Genomic DNA, 15404 nt, shown 5'->3' with positions numbered 1-15404 from the left:
ACAAAATAAAACAATCTTGTCATAAAATTTAGCAATAGATAGAAGTATGGCTTCATGCATCAGAAAAATACTAGTCATACTAAGCATACCATACCATACTAGTAGGGACCAGCTACAATACAAGGATTTGATACAAAACTGCACTGACACATGCATGTGCTCTACCGACTTAGCACCTTTACCTTGTGTAAATATAGATATACCACATCATGCTCTATTATAGTGGTAAGGTACTAGTATGGACACCAATACCAAACACATAAAACATTGGATAAAGTCAGGGTTCACCATTCTGGTAATGGACCCCATACCAGTACCATCCTATTACAGTGTCGATATGCGGTTCACTACAATTTGAGATAGTATACTAAGTGTTGGTATGGTACGAGATACCAAATTGGTATGGTACTGGTATACCTAGGGATGGCAATGGGGCGGGTAACCCGTGAACCCGACCCCCTCCAACCTGTGATGGGGTGGATAAATGGATCAGCTAAATGGGTTGAGGTGCGGGCCGGGTCAAAAATTAGCAAACCTATTAGTGAGATGGAGTGGGTCAGGATTTGCTCTTGCCCCACCCCACGAACTCACCCCGTATATGTGAAAAGTCCAAAGTACCATTAGTTATATATACATAATATATCTACACCATTGTAATATTATTTTTCTTGATTTTTCACTTGAATAAATGATTGGATCTTTTTATTATGATTATTGTTATGATAATATGGAGATGTAGGAATTTTGACAAGAAATTTGTTTATGAGATGAGATCTATCAATAGATCAAAGACATAACATGTTTGGGGGGGCTGGCTTGGGGCGAAGCGGGTTGGGTTGGGACGGGTTGGAGCAGGGTGGATTGGAAAAAAAAAATAACTTCAATAATAAAAATTTAGATTTTATAAATTTATTTAAGCTTAAATTGGTTTTCATGGAGTGGGTCAAGGTCCAACTTTTTGAAAACGTAAAGGTTTTGGATCAAGTTTATAAGCCCATCAAGGGTTGATGGAGCGGAATGGATCCATGTATCTAACTCATGTAGCAGGTCACGAAAAGAGCCGATCTGCGCCAAACCCGCCCCGTTGCCATCCCTAGGTACACCCTATACCAGAAGCTACGGCAAACCATGGGTAGAATCTTATTCATTAAGCCTGGTCCAACTAGTTGAGACTAGCTTTATTAATCAAGGCCCACCAATATTCCTGTTTAGAGCTAGCCTTAGTTATATTTTAAACTTTAAACTTCTCCATGTTCATTCTCACATCTTCCATTTTCAATCATGATAGCTTAAATTTTCCCCTCTTTCTAGACACAAATTTAAGCAACTAACTTTACCGCAACTTCTTTGAATCTTCATTGCACTTACCCATACCACCCCCATTTTCAGTTCACCATCACTATCTTAAATTGCTGTAACTACTAAACACTAAACCTCCTATAATATATTTTGTTCTTAACTTTTCACCTTATCCTTTCTACTTTTACAATACACCCATGTCAATGTTCACACTTCTTCCACATTTTTTTGGTAGCTTACCTTGGATATATGTTATTGCCCGGCAATTCAAATCGGCCAATACTGCAGGACAAAGTGTTGTTTTGCGAAATGTTCCTTCAAGTGAAGGAACGGAACAATCATGACAACCCAAAAGGCACCTCTCCACATCATCCATTACATAACATATTTCTTCATTTATAGCTTTGTTTTTTTTGCATAAAAAATCCTTTGCATCAAACTGATCATACTATGAAGTCTGTCCTTTGTCATTTTGATTGGGAATTCATCTACAATCCTAGCCCATTAAATATGCATTCCATCAACTCACTTTTCTTGCTTTACTGGTTTTTTGGCAGTTATTCTCTTATATCTTCTTCATGAGCCCAATTTAACATTTACCTCATTCTCTCAAAACCTGTCAAAGCATCAGTGTGCATGTTACACCAATTTTGTTATGCAAGCTGCTCTTTTTCTAGTGCCCACCAAATTATCATTGTTGGTATCATATCGCATGCATTCTCCTAGTGCATACAAGCATATGTACACACTCTTTGTTCTCCATATATTGATGAATGACCTAAACAAGAGAGCCTCCATTGTGGACGTTCATAGCATAAATCAAATGGTCCTCTATGATTGGTTGTTTTCTTCATCCCTATTCTATCACCCTTTCCAATAGTTTCATTGACTGGCTCATAAGTTGTGTTCTACAGTTATTATAGCATTTTAGTTTATCACATTCATTCTTATAGATGCATATACAATATTTCTCCATATAAGCAAACATAATGAAGAAAATTAAAGATTTTAAAAATTTGACTTGAGAGATAAAAAACCTCTTACTGTAAATCAAATCAAAGGATAAAACATATATTTATTGATTTATTATTCTTTACACTGATATGCAACACGTAAGAACACCAAAAACATTTTTTAAAAAAGAAACCTTCTAAAATGAACAGATTGGCTAAGCACTAGGTTGTTCAAAAAGCTTCTAGCACAATACCATTAAAGCCCATTAACTCTTACAACCATTTACTAATTACAATATATTCCATTTCCTCATGTAACCTTTGCCTCCTTTTATGCATCTAATAGTTTCAGATCTAATTTAGCCCAAGAAACCTCATTTTTGTTCTCTATCACCAAGTTGTATTTTAGAATTTCCATCAGTTTTATCCCTCAAACTCTACAAGAAAGCTAGACAACTCTATCTGAAAATCATAAAACGATTCTTTTTTCACTATGAAAACTCAATAATTAGTTGAACACAACAGCCTGAAATTAAAATAGAATATGACTAAGAAGAACCTCCTTGATTTTGCTCTATACACTAAAAAGCATTTGAAAGCCATCTCTATCAAGACTCATGCATTCATAAGTTTCACATGTTGCTTCAAAACATTGATGCAGCTCGCATCAAGATTCAGACAGCTTTAATGATGAATGCAAAAGCATACCACCTACGCACCTGTTCATCTTGAAACTTTCAAAGCCATATATATCCAGCACCCCAATCAGGAACTTTGAGTTAGGATCTTGACCAATTGAGTCGTTAATCTTATTCACAATCCTGCAACCAACAATAAAAAGGATTTAGGGGCATAAAAAACTAGAATAACATCTTAAATTTGCAGAGAGAGAGAGAGAGAGAGAGAATCATTTTTGGACTAGCTATTGTAAGAAGCATCATCACACCTTTTTGCCAAACAAACGATTCAGCAATGGCATTAATGCTTACCAATCAAATAAACATGAGTAAACAGTGTTTGCCCAAGCATCTCTGCTAAGAGCTGCAACTTCCGGCTCTAGACTTTTTGTAATGATCTCATCACGAGTTACAATGATACGCTTACACAATGAATCCTCAAGTGCCTTTACATCACACCTATGAAAAATTGCATTGCAGTTTCTCAGGATAATAAGTAGATCTAATCTGATATTCACAAGTACAGATATTTACAAAGAGAGGGGTCTTACATAAAAAGCTCAGCAGCAGTTCTTAGATGGAACCAGGACTTTTCATCTTTAGGTATGGATGAATCTATTTCCTTTCCTTCAGAAAATTCAATATTGCCTGGATGAAGAATAGCAGCTAAAACCCGGAATATTGCATCCTGAATAAAGTAAACACGTGAGAAATAAAATGAGGAAAAATATCTTTGCAAATCATTGGTAATTGATGGTAGGGGGTCTTTCTTCCCAGTGGAACCGCCGCTAAAAAGTCACACCTGTTCATCAGAAGTAATTCCAACAACATCCATAGCCCTTCTAGTTGCCAGATATTCCTTAGAATCTCTACCCCGTTAAGCTCAAGGCAGTTAGACTGGTTAAGATAGTGAAATGTTCTGGGATTTCCCAGTTTATACCTCTCAATGTCCTGAAAAATTTGCATTTGAAATGTCATTATAACTATAAGCAACTTACATACAAATTGGTTGACAGAAAATAATTAAAACTTTTATCAGTCAACAGAAATACTAGAGAATTGAAATGCAAAACCTAAAGACACAGCTTAGTGGATAATGACAACATAGCTGTTGTGGAAACCACAGAAACTTTTGCTTGGATAGCATTACACAGCACATAGCATGAAAATCAGTCAACCCTTTGTGTCATTTGTTCAAGTAGTTGACAAGAGAATAAGGTTCCACAAAATGTGCTTGAGATTGGTGTCAGTATTGCTGGAATGTGAGGATGGTGATTCATGCTTACCACATAATGGCACCTGGAAATGTGAAAGTGGTCCATATCATAAAACCTAATTTGCCTCCGGTCTCCATAGTCTATCTCCTCTCCATTCATTTTTTTCTTAAAAAAATAATAATGATAATAAACTAGCATCTTTTTGATTCTCATGTTCAAATCTCAACTTATTTTTTCTTATATATTGGATCAGGAGAATCATCAAACTCGATATGAACCACTTTGGCCAATACAGTTAGGGTTGGACACAAATTTTCAGAGGCCATAACTTGGTTGTATGATATTTGATTTTGATAATCTCTTATTTAAATCGAACAGTTTTTCGAGATCTACACCATGACATCACATCCTTTATAGGAAGGCACCTCTAGTGATTGGGTCCAAATTCTTTCATTTAGAGTCCAAAATGGACCAGTCAAACCAAAAATTCCTTTTTGAAAAGATTTTGACCTGGCATAGCTTCCAATCTGAGAAGAAACAATAAAGTAACAAAAAGCAAAGTTGATATAGAAGTTGATATCTACCTCCTAAAGAATTTTGGCTTTTTCTAAATTATTTCTACTAGACACGTCTATGTTGGGTAAAAGAGTCCCACTACGACTAGGAAGAGGAATCCAGTCTAATTGTGAACGGGCGAAAGTTCTTCTATAAGCTAAGAAGAAGAAGAGGAATCCGACCCAATTGTGAATGGACGAAAGTTCTTCTATAAGCTAAGAAGAGGAATCCGATCTGAATTGTGTAAAGACCAAAATCAGACCTTGCTATTATAAATAGAGACTGTATATCTCATTTTTTAATAAATCAAAAAAGGACGACTTAAGCCCCACTTTTGAAATTCTTCCATTTTCTTCTAGCTTTTTTTTCCAAATTTGAGATGAGCAAGTTTAGGAAGGTCTTCCTTCTCCCTAATCGGATCAATATTCTTGGGGATAGTTTTAGTTTCTACTAATTTACTTTCTTGCATGCTGCAGTACTAAAGAAAACATAAGACTAATGCTAGCAGATGGGAATTAAGTAGATGAGAGACTAATGAGAAGCGATGGTCTCCGATTGTCCTATCAGCAACTTTGTGACAGATCAATATTAATCTGGTCTGAACAAGTATCTGACATAATTTTTTGACAAAAACTTCTGCAGTTTTGTCAACCATTTGAGGAAATACTGTTAACAATTATTGTTTATCAATCATAATTTTGAGTATAATTTAGACTCTTTTGGATTTGGCTTTGGAATAGGTTAGTTAAAGACTTAAAGTAAGGCTTAGGTTTAGCTAGTGGTGAGTACCCATCCTTTATTGTTCTATGAGTTCTAAGTTAGCATTGAGAATTTGAGATGACTGGGTTTCTTCAGTATTTCAGTCTTGGAGGAACCTTGCATGAGTCTTGGTCGAACTCAGCGGAATAAATGTTTTCTATTAATACTATCTAGTATAATGAGTTGGTTTGCATCCTTAAATAGCATCATCTTTGTTTTCCAAGAGTGAGAGCCAACAGTGGAATCCAAGTGTGCCCCATGACTATTTTTATTAAAAAAATCTTCCGTCAAATATTGTTTTTTTCTTGTGATCCTTGTGTTTTTCTTTCTTTCTTTTATGATCTTGGGCTAGCAGATTATCCCATGCATTCTAGAAATAAAAATTATAGACAACCTAAACCTGTTAATTCCATAAATTCTGTTTTCCAAATATCAGGTAATAGAGTTAAATTTACAATAATGAGAAGACTTGTTGAGTTATTGCCTAAAAAGCTCAAATCCACACACACACACACACAAAAAAAAAATCTCATGCATGAACACAAACACAAACGGCAACCACCAAAAATAGATAAATACATAGTATTGAACCCAATATTTGTTGAAGAATTTATGTTCGAGAAAAAATTGCATAAAAGAGGGTTAGAACTTAGAAGCTCGTCATTGTCATTTCTCTATGAGGACTGAATTATATCTCACCCTTGTCAGGTTGACTCGATCAACAGAGCAGCGAGACTCTCCCCTTTCCGTTTCTGCCCACGAATATGGTGGGGGCGGTTACGGAAACCCCCCCACATGCGGGCCTCATCTTGACCATGCAGTGGAATTTTTTTTAAGAGATCTTCTTCCTCTCGTTCTACTGATTATTCATGAGAGAGAATAAAAAAATAGAGAGATTGAGATCTTTTCTTTGATGTACTATTGATTCTCACATAGTGAAAATTTTTTGCTTCTGCCCGTGGATATAGGAGTATCGTTTTGATCTCCAAACCACGTAAATCTGTGTGTTCTTCTTCTTTCCTATTTTTTTTTTCATTCTGTGTTGGAGGTGTGATTCTGGTGTCCATTCGTGCCAGTGGCATTATTGTTTGTGTTTGTGTGCGAATTTATCCCATCAAACTGGTATCAGAGTCTGATTATCAGATCGCTCGTTCTGTCTGCACACAAGCTCCGTTTGCTATTTTGTGAAAGATTTCAGATGGCTGCGAAGTTTGAAATCGAGAAGTTTGATCGGAATATTAGTTTCGATATTTGACAAGTCAAGATGTGCGCGATCTTGACGCAGCAGGGGTTGCAGAAGGCGTTACTTGGAGAGGAGAAGATGCCGGCCACATTATCTGAAGAAGAGAAATAAGAGATGGATGAGAAAGCTCTGGCTGCGATTCAGTTGTGCTTGTCGAACGAAGTTCTGCGGGAAGTCATCCATGAGAAGTCAGCGGCTGCTTTGTGGCTCAAGTTAGAGTCGTTGTATATGACAAAGTCCCTCACCAGCAAGCTACATTTAAAGTAGCGTCTCTTCATATTGAAGATAGTTGAAGGTACATCTGTAAAAACTCATCTTGATAAATTTAATTCTATTCTTATGGATCTAGAGAATTTAAAAGTCAAGATTGAAGATGAGGACCAAGCCCTTTTATTGCTCTACTCTTTACCACAATTATTTAAACACTTTAGAGAAACTTTACTTTATGGTAGAGATTCTATTTTTGTTGAAGATGTGAAATTGTCCTTATTTTCGAAAGAGTTGATGGATAGAGACTTAATTGGTGGTAGCAGTGAAGGAGTTTCTGAAGGCCTTGTGGTTAGAGGCCAGTCTCAAGAGAGAACTTTTGAGAAAAAGAAGGAAGAGTGCAGATCAAAGTCAAGAAACAAGTCTAAAGTCTGCAATTACTGTAAGAAAAAAGAGCACATCAAAATTGATTGTTACAAGTTGAAAAATAAACAAAAAAGAGAAGCAGAAAAATCTGAGAACGCAACAGAGGCTGGAGTTGCAAAAGATGAGTCCGATGATTATATTTTATCTGTTAATATTGTCAGATCCAAAGATGAATGGATTTTAGATTCGAGTTGCTCCTACCATATGTGTCCTTACAGGGATTGGTTCTACACTTATGAGCAGATTGATGGTGGAGTTATCTTGATGGGTAACAATGCCCTATGTAAGACTGTTGGGATAGATTCAATTCAAATTAAAATGCATGATGGCACAGTGAGGACATTGACACAGGTTAGACATGTTCCTGACTTGAAGAAGAATCTCATCTCCCTAGGTACCCTTGAAGCCAATGGGTGCAAGTATTCAGCTGAAGGTGGAGTTCTCAGAGTTTGTAGAGATGTTCTTATTTTGATGAAAGCCAAAAGGTCCAGTACTTTATACACTTTGATGGGTACTACAGTTACTAGTGCAGCAGCAACTGCATCTTCTTCTATGTCAGAACCAGAAGTCACTAAACTTTGGCATATGAGACTAGGACATATGAGTGAAAAGGGCGTGACTATGTTGAGCAAGAGAGGCTTGCTTTGTGGTCAGAGTACAGGTAAGGTGGATTTTTGTGAGTATTGCATCTTTGGGAAGCAGAAGAAAGTCAGCTTTCAAACAGCAATTCACAGAACCAAGGCTACTCTGGATTATATTTATTCTGATCTTTGGGATCCTATCCATATTCCTTCTAAAGGTGGTGCCAGATATTTTCTAACTTTTATTGATGATTATTGTAGAAAAGTTTGGATGTTTATACTTAAACATAAAGATGAAGTGTTCAGGCAATTCAAACAGTGGAAGGCTTTGATTGAAAAATAAACTGGAAAGAAAATTAAAAGACTGAGGACAGATAATGGGCTTGAATTGTGCTCTGGTGAGTTTAGTGAGTTTTGTGAAAATGAAGGCATTGTCAGACACCGTACAGTAAAATACACTTCACAACAAAATGGAATGGCAGAGAGGATGAACAGAACTCTTTTAGAAAGAGCCTGTTGTATATTGTCAAATGCAGGTCTTAGCAAAGACTTTTAGGCAGAGGCAGTGTCTACAGCTTGTTATTTGGTGAACCGTTCTCTAGCTATAGCCATTGCATGCAAGACTCTAGAAGAGATGTGGTCAGGTAACCCTCCTGATTATTCTGATTTGAAAATTTTTGGATGTCCTGCTTATGTTCATGTTAATGATGGTAAATTAGATCCAAGAGCTAAAAAGTGTATTTTTCTTGGTTATGCATCAGGGGTGAAAAGATACAGATTTTGGTGTCCTGATCCCAAATCTCCTAAATTTTTGATTGAGAGAAATGTTACTTTTGATGAATCTACAATGTTATCTCCTAGAGAAGAGAAAGTTGTTTCATCTGATGTAGGTTCTTTAGGTAATGGCATGAAACAAGTGGAGTTTGAAAGTGGTGGTTCTACTATTGTGAAGCATTCTTCCCAACAACAACAGTAAGTGACAGATTCAGCTCAGGTGGAGGAAACTCCACAAATGCAGCAATTTTCTTTAGCTAGAGATAGGCAGAGAAGAGATATTAGACTACCTCAGAGATATGTAGATATGGTTGCTCATGCATTGTCAATTGCAGAGGAGACACTTGATGCTAATGAGCCTTTCAGGTATTCAGAGACTATATCTCATGAGGATTCAGCTCAGTGGATAGTTGCTATGCAGGAAGAGATTGAGTCTCTCCTGAGAAATAAAACTTGGGAGTTAGTGAAAGCTCCTAAAGGAAAGAAGGTAGTTGGCTGCAAATGGGTCTTCAAAAAAAAAGAACGTACTCCAGGTGTTGAAGATGCTAGATACAAGGCACGGTTGGTTGCAAAGGGCTACAGTCAGGTAGAAGGTATTGATTATAATGATGTTTTCTCATCTGTTGTGAAACATAGTTCTATTCGTGTTTTACTAGCATTAGTTGCTTCTTATAACTGGGAGTTAGAGCAGATGGATGTAAAAATAGCCTTTCTGCATGGTGAACTTGAAGAGCAAATTTATATGCAGCAACCTGAAGGTTTCTAAGTTGAAGAAAAAGAGGACCATGTTTATTTACTAAAAAAATCATTATATGGTTTGAAGCAATCTCCTAGACAATGGTATAGGAGATTTGATACCTTTATGACACAACATGGATACTCTAGGAGCAGTTTTGACAGTTGTGTCTACTTCAGAAAACTGTCAGGTAATTCTGTTATTTATCTGTTGTTATATGTTGATGATATATTGATTGTAGCAGCAGATATTTTTGAGATCAATCAGCTGAAAGCTTTACTCAGCTGTGAGTTTGAAATGAAAGACTTAGGAGCAGCAAAGAAAATTCTTAGGATGGAGATCCAGAGAAATAGAGGTACAGATAAATTATTTCTGACACAAGCCAGTTATGTTCAGAAAGTTCTTCAGAAGTTTGACATGTGGGATGCCAAACCAGTTTCTACACCACTTGCTGCTTACTTCAAACTTTCAGCTTCTTTATCACCTCAGTCCACAGATGAAGAGGTGTATATGTCACGTGTTTCATACTCCAGTGCAGTTGGCTCTTTGATGTATGCTATGGTCTGTACCAAACTAGATATTTCACAGGCAGTCAGTGTTGTGAGTAGATATATGTCCAATCCTGGTAAAGTACATTAGCAGGCAGTGAAATAGATTTTCAGGTATTTGAAATGTACTGTTAACACTTGTTTGGAGTTTGGTAGGAACGGTGATGTTTTGTCTGGATATGTTGATTCAGACTTTGCAGGAGATCTTGATAGAAGGAGATCTCTTACTGGTTATGTTTTCTCAGTTGGTAGTTGTGCTGTTAGTTGGAAAGCTATATTTCAGCTTACAGTTGCATTATCTACTACAGAAGCAGAGTTTATGGCAGCAACAGAGGCAGTGAAGGAAGCTGCGTGGTTAAGAGGCTTATTTGGAGAACTTAGTTTGGAACAAAAAGAGACTATTATATACTGTGATAGTCAGAGTGCTATTCATCTCACTAAAGATTAGATGTTTCATGAGAGAATGAAGCACATTGATGTGAGGTACCATTTCATTCGAGAAGTTATTGCACAGGACAATATTGTTGTGAAGAAAATTAGTACTGAAGACAATCCAGCTGATATGTTGATAAAACCTCTTCCAGTGGCTAAGTTCAAGCATTGCTTGGATTTGGTTAGAGTCTACAGCACTTGAGGATATCCTTCGAAATTTTGGAGGAGATGAAAATTTTCTACTATTGTTTTTGTGAGAATTTAAGTTTGAGGAGATAGATCAAGATTGTGGAGAACATTCGTGTTGACCAAGCCAAAGGTAGAGATTTGTCAGGTTGACTCGGTCAACAGAGTAGGGAGAGTCCCAGTGGGACTATCCCCTTTTCGTTTCCACCCATGAATGTGGTGGGGGCGGTTACGGAAACACCCCCCCCCCACACGCGAGCCTCATATTGACCATGCAGCGGGATTTTTTTTTAAGAGATCTTCCTCTCGTTCTGCTGGTTATTCATGAGAGAGAATCAAAAAATAGAGAGATTGAGAGCTTCTTTTTGATGTACTGTTGATTCTCACATAGTGAAAATTTCTCACCTCCGTCCGTGGACGTAGGAATATCGTTTTGATCTCCGAACCACGTAAATCTGTATGTTCTTCTTCTTCCTTAAATTTTTTTTTCGTTCTGTATTGGAGGTGTGATTCTGGTGTCCATTCGTGCCAGTGGCATTATTATTTGTGTTTGTGTGCGAATTTATCCCATCAACCCTAGTTATATGGACCGTACATTGTGAACCGAATTAAGATATGGAAAAGATGCATAACTTGATCTTAACAGATGTACATTCTGCTGCTGCCACTTCTCTCTCTATCTCTCCTCTCATATCTTGTTCTTCTTCTTTCTCTTCTTTAGACATCAGTAGCAAAAAAAACTAGTCTCTTGAGAGGCATGACCGCAGAGTTCAAAGTCTATCAGCCTCTTGCAAACGATCACGAGAAACTGAAGAAACACAATTAAGAGTTTTACACGGCGAAGATTTATGCTTACCTCAAGATAGTTGGCCACGGAGATCAAAGTCTATCAGCCTCTCACAGAAGATCAAGACAAGCTGAAGAAACACTATTAAGTATTGAGAGCTTTAAAGTGGCGAAGATTTGTGATCACCACTAATGTGCTTGCTTGCACGCACAGCATCCACACAGTGTGATATAGATTTATTCTTTTTGCATCCAGTGGAAAGTATAATGGACAATGAGGTCATGGTGATTATGGATGTCTAGGTGGTCATCATCAGGGAGGAGCTTGTAGCAGAAAACATGGAGCTAAGAAATGGCACCATCACAAACTGTCCAATTATATAGCAGAAATCTGATGGGATCCTCAACCAGCATGCTAAGCAAGCCTCTTTTTAAAGAAACAACACCTAAAGGATCACAACATCAGTCTGTAGACTGTACATTTGGAAACTCGACAACACTTTCATGTGAAAATTATAAAGAGTTAGCAACTATTCTGCGATTCAATTCCAGCTCCTCTACCTGCAACCTTAGCCAACACTGATATTTTGCCCTCTCTGCCCTGCATTAACAAGCTCTCTGAGTTATCTAAACCAGTGTTCTCAACGATGCATCTAAGGTACGGGGTGCCCTTAGGTGCAACCTCAACATCTTATCTACCTCAGGGGGCCATGACTACATCAAGGCGCACAAAAAAGCACTCTTCATGTGTCCCACGGAGGAACCAAGGCATAACAAAGATGCGCCCTTCCAATAGTGTCGTGTAGGGTGTGTATGACTGTAGATCACTGCAAGTAGGGATGGCAAAATCCAATCCAAACCTGACAACAAGCACAAACCCACCTGAAATTAATCGGTTGGTGGGGCTTTTCTTGTAACCAGGTTGGTTCTAAGTAGATTTAAAATCAACCCAATCATAAGCTTGGGTTTAGCCTCTGGACCTGATGGGTCACCTGGGATGATCCAATCAGGGACTAAGCAGCTCCCCAATATAACACAGCTAACACAGTTATATAGTTTGGTTCACTTTAAAAAGAATGATCATAGAGAGTGATGGACAAGGTAGGCCATGGGATTTTATGATATGATATTGCATTTAGCTAATTTTATCCTTAACTAGCTCGTAGCTGTCATATATCCTAAGTTTTTTAGTTTATTGTGATTATGATGATATATTTGAAGTCAAATTTGATTGTGCTATCTGTGATCTTTGAATAACATTGTTTGCTATTTACTCTTTAGTTATATGTATGATTGATGAGTGAAAATTTAAATGGATAGGTGGGTGGATATGGGTTTTGATAAAATAAATGGGTTCAGTATAGATTTACATTTTCCAACATGGTTATTAATCGGTCACATACGGATTGAGTGTATGCATGTTTTGACCCAAACCCAACCTAAGGTGACCAATTGCCACCCCTAGTTGCAAGTACATATGTATGTGCTGTGTTTGTGATTATATGTATGTGTCATATGTATGTGATACATATATATACACATATACATGCATGACTACATATATAATTTATAGTTTTATATATATGCAAACATACACATATACGCATATATAGATAAGTAGAAATAGGTATACACGTATCATGTATTTATGAATGCAAACATATTTATACACATATTTATGAATGTATATTGTTTATAATATCTGTTTATGCGTGTGTATGTATGCATGTGTGCATGCTTGTGTTTACATATATACACAATTATCTTATCTATATCTGTATAAATATTAGTACATATCAATAAAATCATGATGCTAAACATATTTGTCAACAAAAGTATTATGAAATATACAAAAAATAACACAAATAACCACAATATGCATAATACAAATATCTACATATGTGCATATGCATACACATATACAGATAGGTAGATGTTACACATTCACATATATAGATTTGTAATTTAAGTATATAGATTGCACCCTACTTCACTAAGGTGCATGCCTCACATTGTGCCTAGGCTCCAAGAGATCTTGGTGCACCTTGAGCCTTAATAACCCAGCAAAATCTTGGTGCTCAGACTCAGCCAATCAATCTCAATAATCCTACTCCATCACCTATTACATCTTCCATTACCATCTGCTATTGTTTCACCAAAAGATACAGTTCAAGAAAAACTCAGCAAGCTTTCCATGTGATAAAAAGATAAAGAAGATAATGAACCAGCTCTGCAAACCCATCAATAGTTGTCTAAAAAATAAATTCCAATTGACCCTTAAATGTGAATTACTCTTGGGAAAATTACTTAAGCACCCCCCTTTACTTAGGACCAGTTTTACATAGAACTGTCCAAGTTTAAAAAGTTTTAGAGCGGTCCCAAGCCCCATCTGGCATCCAACACCATTAAGACACCATCATAAAGGATAATTTTGCCCTCACTGGATCAGCTTGCTTATAAAAAAACATCCTCTCTTCTCCTCTTCTCATCCATCCTCATTCCCACCTCCTTCTCTTTCAATAACTCCTCCTCTCTAAACCCCACCACCATCCTAATCCCTCCTATCAACCTAACCTGGTCCCACCCAAGCCCCATCCACTCGATCACCTCCTCTTCCAATATGTCCTCCTTTCTAAACCTCAATGCAATTCTCATCCCTCCTCTCCATCTAACCCGATCCCAAGCCTCATCTACTTCCACCACATCTTCTCTTGCAACACGTCCTTCTCCTCCTCTCTAAATCAAGCTACTATCCTCATCCCCCCTCTCTATCTAATCTAGTCCTAAGCCCTACTCTATTCCCACCATCTCCTCCTCTTCAAACATCTCCTCCTCCTCTCTAAACCTCCTCATCCCTCCTCTGCATGCCCCCTCATCCCTCCTCTTTATCTAAAACACTCCTCACAAGGGTATTTTAGTCTTAAAAGTATCATATGATAGAATTCCATAAGCGCAGATAAATAGATGAATGGCAGGACCACATTAAACCACTTAACTAACTTGAAGGTCCGCTTGGAAACTTTTAAACTCGAGGAGAACTAAATGAAATTGGCTCTAAGATGAGGGGTTATCTAACTAATTTTTCCTATACTCTTTACCTTGATCTAACAATTTTACTTTATAGAAATTTTTTCCACAACCTTTCCCTTGTATGTGTCCGAAGATCCGCAATCTCAATTTCAAGTACTATACTGGTATGTTACTGGTCTGCTAAGGTACAATATGGTATAATATCTATCTAGCACCAAGACAGCTCTCGAGCTATTTTTCTCACTTTTTATTATGGTATAGGTTACTGTGCACCCCGATTCACCTTGGTATGTCTCAGTATACCTTGGTACGGATCGGAATGAGGTCTGGACAAATTTTGATATTATTTTTCATACTAGTTCTGATACAGTATTGTATGATATGCCCTAAGCTAGCTGATTCAGGATGGTATGGTAGTCCATGATATGTCCTATGTCTGGTCATATGAACTTGAGAGATTTTCTGGCTGGTTCAAAGTAATTGAAGAAGAAATAGCTTCACCCCAACACAATAAGACTAGGAAACCAATTGATTTTCCAACAAGCAAACTTCCTTATTTAGCAGTATGCTAATTATTCATTTGACTAAAAAAAGAAGTCTCAATTCAGATAACATAGCCTAATGGCCTAATGCAAAGACTGTGAACTTCTTCTCTCTTCCTTTACTTCTTTTTATCATGATTTTCTTTCTTCAGTTCTTTGCTTCTATCATTTATCTTCACCAAGCCATTCTTGAAGACTAAATACCATGGACAGATGCTTTAATAGGGGCATTAACTGTATTCTATCAAACTATGTAGTATAGTGAGGACGAGATTTGGTGCAATGTTAAGGATACTCCACTGTAACGTGTGTTCCATGAATTCAAAACATGAAAATAACTTCTCAACACACAAAGTTAGATATGCACATTTGACCCTCCACATACCCTGCAACGGTGGGAGCCTCCAGCACTAGGACATGCTTTGGTATAGTACAATGTCCTATAACATACTA

The 15404-nt window shown here is 37.3% G+C and overlaps 1 pseudogene; it reads right to left on the bottom strand.

The window, feature by feature from the left end:
* The window catches only part of LOC105053639 (myosin-8-like), a 69053-nt pseudogene extending 65274 nt beyond the window's left edge, over nucleotides 1-3779 (bottom strand).
* Nucleotides 3780-15404: the final 11625 nt, after the last annotated feature.

Source organism: Elaeis guineensis, chromosome 11 (genome assembly GCF_000442705.2).
Source record: "Elaeis guineensis isolate ETL-2024a chromosome 11, EG11, whole genome shotgun sequence".
Lineage (NCBI taxonomy): Eukaryota > Viridiplantae > Streptophyta > Magnoliopsida > Arecales > Arecaceae > Elaeis > Elaeis guineensis.
The sequence above is the reverse complement of the archived record's forward strand: the minus strand, read 5'-3'. Positions and strand labels throughout refer to the sequence as shown.